Raw genomic sequence first — 6,000 nt, 5'->3', positions numbered from 1 at the left:
TCCATATAAATAGGTCCGAGGTCAGACTGCAGTGCACAGACTGGCCAGTGGGTCCCCCAACTAGAGTGCAACAGCTTCTTAGAAATATATGAAGCTGTGATGCTTGGGTCAGGAAACCCACCGGCCAGACTGTGCATTGTGATCCGATCACGGACCTATTTATATGGATGTCTGGATGCACCATTACACATACCAGTGATCTCAAGCTCACCCAGTAAACACTAGAGCATTCCGGCAGATCACAACATGTAGAAGACGACAGCTGGTAAATATATGAGGGACAGGGAAAATGCAATAGTGAAACCACTCGGTGGTGAAATAATCTACTATATAATTGTCTAAGGGTCACTTCCGTCTTTCTGTCTGTCTGTCACTGATATTCATTGGTCGCGGCCTCTGTCTGTCATGGAAATCCAAGTCGCTGATTGGTCGCGGCAAAACGGCCACGACCAATCAGCAACGGGCACAGTCCGGTGGCAAAATGGCCGCTCCTTACTCCCCGCAGTCAGTGCCCGCTCCATACTCCTCACTCACACAGGGTTAATGGCAGCGTTAGCGGACCGCGTTATGCCGCGGTGTAACGCACTCCATTAACGCTATTAACCCTGTGTGACCAACTTTTTACTATTGATGCTGCCTGTGCAGTATCAATAGTAAAAAAAAATCTAATGTTCAAAATAATAAAAAAAATAAAAAATAGTTATATACTCACCGTCCGTCGGCCCCTCGGATCCACAACAGGCCTTTCCCGTTCCTCGTGACGCTCCGGTGACCGCTCCATGCATTGCGGTCTCGCGAGATGATGATGTAGCGGTCTCGCGAGACCGCTACGTCATCATCTCGCCAGACAGCAATGCACTCTTTGGACCGGAGCACGCGAGGAGCATCGGTAAACGCTTCGCCTGGATCCGGGGCCAACGGAAGGTGAGTATATAACTATTTTTTATTTTAATTCTTTTTTTTTTAACAGGGATATGATGCCCACATTGCTATATACTACGTGGGCTGTGCAATATACTACGTGGGCTGTGCAATGTACTACGTGGGCTGTGCAGTGTACTGCGTGGGCTGTGCAATATACTACGTGGGCTGTGCAATATACTACGTGGGCTGTGCAATATACTGCTTGGGCTGTGCAATATACTGCGTGGGCTGTGCTATATACTGCGTGGGCTGTGCTATATACTGTGTGGGCTGTGCTATATACTGCGTGGGCTGTGCAATACTACCTGGGCTGTGCAATATACTACGTGGGCTGTGCAATGTACAACTTGGGCTGTGCAATATATTGCGTGGGCTGTGCAATATACTAAGTGGGCTGTGCAGTATGCTACGTGGGCTATGCAATATACTACGTGGGCTGTGCAACGTACTACGTGGGCTGTGCAATGTACTACGTGGGCTGTGCAATATACTCGGTGGGCTGTGCTATATACTACGTGGGCTGTGCAATATACTACGTGGCCTGTGTTATACACTACGTGGGCTGTGTTATACACTATGTGGGCTGTGTTATATACTGCGTGCGTGGGCTGTTATATACTACGTGAGCTGTGTTATATGGTACGTGGACTGTTATAAACTACGTGGCTGTGTTATATGCTATGTGGGCTGTTATACACTCTGTGGGCTGTGCTATATACTCCGTGGGCTGTGTTATATACTACGTGACTGTGCTATATACTCCGTGGGCTGTGCTATATACTCCGTGGGCTGTGCTATATACTACGTGGCTGTGCAATATACTACGTGGCTGTGCAATATACTACGTGGCTGTGCTATTTACTACATGTGCTTTTATATACTACGTGGCTGTGCTATATACTACGTGACCGGCCGCGAATAATCAGCGGCCGGCCGAATCCTGTGTATTCAATGCATTATTCTAAAATCTTCATAAATAAACTTCATACATATTCTAGAATACCCGATGCGTTAGAATCGGGCTACCATCTAGTATATAATAAAGCCTCTTTTTTTTATTTTTTTAAATCAATTGAAATAAAGCCTGTTTGAAAAATAGACTGCATTACTATAGGATTGCATTTTTCTGAAAAAGCCAAGTGAAGGAGAAGGAGACACACAAATAGAAAAATGTAAAAAAAAAATGGAACAAGAACAGTTCAGTGAGGGGCCGAAATAAAATCTGGTAACCGACTATAGAATACAAGTTGTAATGTGAGAAGAGCGGCTTTTTGGTCACTAAGTTTGTGACAAAAATGTATAATTTGTGGAGAAAGATTGAACTTGATGGACCTAGGACTTTCTCCAACCTATGAATGTACCCCACAATTGTAAAATTGTCCCAATAAGCTGTCAGAAGAAACAATATAAAGCTCTTATACAACAGAATTAGCAGTAAAACAGACTAAAATCTCCACGTTGTTCGTATCGCAAAGTGAACGTCATCCAATAAAATACAAATATCAATGGTGGATTTGCAATTTTTTTTTATTAATTAGACCTCACAAAATATTTTTCTCATTAATAGTGTCAGTCACAACGAGCCCCAATATGGCTACGGTGACAGGAAAATAAAGTATGGCTTTAGGAAGTGGCGAGGAAAAGGAGAAACCACAGGAACAGAAAATGGCTGCATCCACAAGGGGTTAATACATTTTCCCCACAGTTCACCTCACGGAACACAAACATTTTGCCCTATATTACCACATGGTATGTACCGCTATATCAGCAATGGCGTCAGACCTGATGGCTCTGACAAACTTCGTTATAAATGAGCCAGTGGTCAGTCACACGGTTCAGTGCTGTGAGCAGAAACCCTCTAGTCATGAGAAGACTCATCAGTGACGTCGCCATCACTGGTTTGTGACTCTCCTTTCTTTTTTCAACTGGGCACGAGCTCTCTGTCAGGATAAACCTACAGCTGTAGTTTAACGCCAACCGCTGGGCACGTCCCCTTTCCATATCTGTTGGACTGCAAACGGTTTCACTCTGACCACCTTTCAGTTGTCAGAACGCATGCGCACTACGAGGCCTTTTATTAGCCAACTAGCTGAAGAGCCCGGCGTTGCCTGGGCATAGTAAATATCTGTGGTTAGTTATAGCACCTCACTTCTCTTATTTTCCTATCACGCCTCTCATTTAGCACCTCACTTCTCTTATTTTCCCATGACGCCTCTCATTTTCCCCCTCACATCTTTCATTTTCCCCTCACATCTCTGTCATCTCCCCTATAAATAGTATATACCTGCTGTATGTCATCTCCTCCTGTATATTGTATATGCCTGTGTCATCTCCTCCTGTATATAGTATACACCTGTATATCATCTCTTCTGTATATAGTATTTACCTGTATGTCATCTCCTCCTATATATAGTATACTAGACTGTGGCCCGATTCTAACGCATCGGGTATTCTAGAATATGCATGTCCCCGTAGTATATGGACAATGATGATTCCAGAATTCGCGGCAGACTGTGCCCGTCGCTGATTGGTCGAGGCAACCTTTATGACATCATCATCGCCATGGCAACCATTATGACATCTACGTCGATACTGTGCCCGTCGCTGATTGGTCGAGGCATGGCGGCCTCGACCAATCAGAGACGCGGGATTTCCATTATGACATCATCGTCGCCATGCTGTGCCCGTCGCTGATAGGTCGAGGCCTGGTGGCCTCGACCAATCAGAGACACGGGATTTCCAGGACAGACAGACAGAAAGACAGACAGACGAACAGACAGAAAAACCCTTAGACAATTATATATATAGATGCCTGTATGTCATCTCTTTTATATAGTATATACCTGTATGTCATATCCTACTGTATATAGTATATATGTGTGTCATCTCCTCCTGTATATAGTGTAAACCTGTATGTCATCTCCTCCTATATATAGTATATACCTGTGTGTCATCTGCTCCTGTATGTAGTATATACCTGTAAGTCATCTCCTCCTGTATATAGTATATACCTGTGTATCATCTGCTCCTGTATATAGTATACTAGATGGTAGCCCGATTCTAACGCATCAGGTATTCTAGAATATGTATGTAGTTTATTTATGAAGATTTTAGAATAATGCATTGAATACACAGGATTCGGCCGGCTGCTGATTGTTCGTGGCCGGTCACGTAGTATATAGCACAGCCACGTAGTATATAAAAGCCCATGTAGTAAATAGCACAGCCACGTAGTATATTGCACAGCCACGTAGTATATTGCACAGCCACGTAGTATATAGCACAGTCCACGAAGTATATAGCACAGTCACGTAGTATATAACACAGCCCACGAAGTATATAGCACAGCCACGTAGTATATAGCACAGCACAAAGTGTATAACAGCCCACATAGCATATAACACAGCCACGTAGTTTATAACAGCCCACGTAGCATATAACACAGCTCACGTAGTATATAACAGCCCACGCACGCAGTATATAACAGCCCACGTAGTGTATAACACAGCCCACATAGTGTATAACACAGGCCACGTAGTATATAGCACAGCCCACGCAGTATATTGCACAGCCCACGCAGTATATTGCACAGCCCACGTAGTACATTGCACAGCCCACGTAGTACGTTGCACAGCCCACGTAGTATATTGCACAGCCCACGTAGTATACTGCACAGCCCACGTAGTATATTGCACAGCCCACGCAATATATTGCACAGCCCAAGTAGTAAATTGCACAGCCCACGTAGTATATTGCACAGCCCACGTAGTATACTGCACAGCCCACGTAGTATATTGCACAGCCCAGGTAGTATTACACAGCCAACGCAGTATATAGCACAGCCCACGCAGTATATAGCACAGCCCACGCAGTATATTGCACAGCTCAAGCAGGATATTGCACAGCCCACGTAGTATATTGCACAGCCCACGTAGTATATTGCACAGCCCACGCAGTACATTGCACAGCCCACGTAGTACATTGCACAGCCCACGTAGTATATTGCACAGCCCACGTAGTATATAGCAATGTGGGCATCATATCCCTGTTAAAAAAAAAGAATTAAAATAAAAAATAGTTATATACTCACCTTCCGTTGGCCTCGGATCCAGGCGAAGTGTTTACCGATGCTCCTCGCGCGCTCCGGTCCAAAGAGTGCATTGCGGTCTGGCGAGATGATGACGTAGCGGTCTCGCGAGACCGCTACATCATCATCTCGCGAGACCGCAATGCATGGAGCGGTCACCGCAGCGTCGCGAGGAGCGGGAAAGGCCTGTTGTGGATCCGAGGGGCCGACGGACAGTGAGTATATAACTATTTTTTATTTTTTTTATTATTTTGAACATTAGATTTTTTTTACTATTGATACCGCACAGGCAGCATCAATAGTAAAAAGTTGGTCACACAGGGTTAATAGCAGTGTTAATGGAGTGCGTTACACCGCAGCATAACGTGGTCCGCTAACGCTGCCATTAACCCTGTGTGAGCGGGGAGTATGGAGCGGGCACTGACTGCGGGGAGTAAGGAGCGGCCATTTTGCCGCCGGGCTGTGCCCGTCGCTGATTGGTCGTGGCCATTTTGCCGCGACCAATCAGTGACTTGGATTTCCATGACAGACAGAGGCCGCGACCAATGAATATCAGTGACAGACAGACAGAAGGACAGACAGAAAGATGGAAGTGACCCTTAGACAATTATATAGCAGATACCTGTGTGTCATCTCCCCTGTATATAGTATGTCCCTGTATGTCATCTCCTCCTGTATATACCTGTAAGTCATCTCCTCCTGTATATAGTATATACCTGTAAGTCATCTGCTCCTGTTTGTGCCATCTCCCCTGTATATAATATATACCTGTGTGTCATCTCCTCCTGTATATAGTATATACCTGTGTGTCAACTCCTCTGTATATAATATATAGCTGTATGTCATCTCCTCCTGTATATAGTATATACCTGTGTGTCATCTCGCCTGTATATAGTATATACCTGTGTGTCATCTGCTCCTGTATATAGTATATACCTGTGTGTCATCTCCCCTGTATTGTTATGAACTGATGGTTTAGGAGCAACATG

Source organism: Ranitomeya variabilis, chromosome 4, assembly GCF_051348905.1.
Source record: "Ranitomeya variabilis isolate aRanVar5 chromosome 4, aRanVar5.hap1, whole genome shotgun sequence".
NCBI classification, from domain to species: domain Eukaryota; kingdom Metazoa; phylum Chordata; class Amphibia; order Anura; family Dendrobatidae; genus Ranitomeya; species Ranitomeya variabilis.
This window is presented reverse-complemented; position numbering follows the sequence as displayed.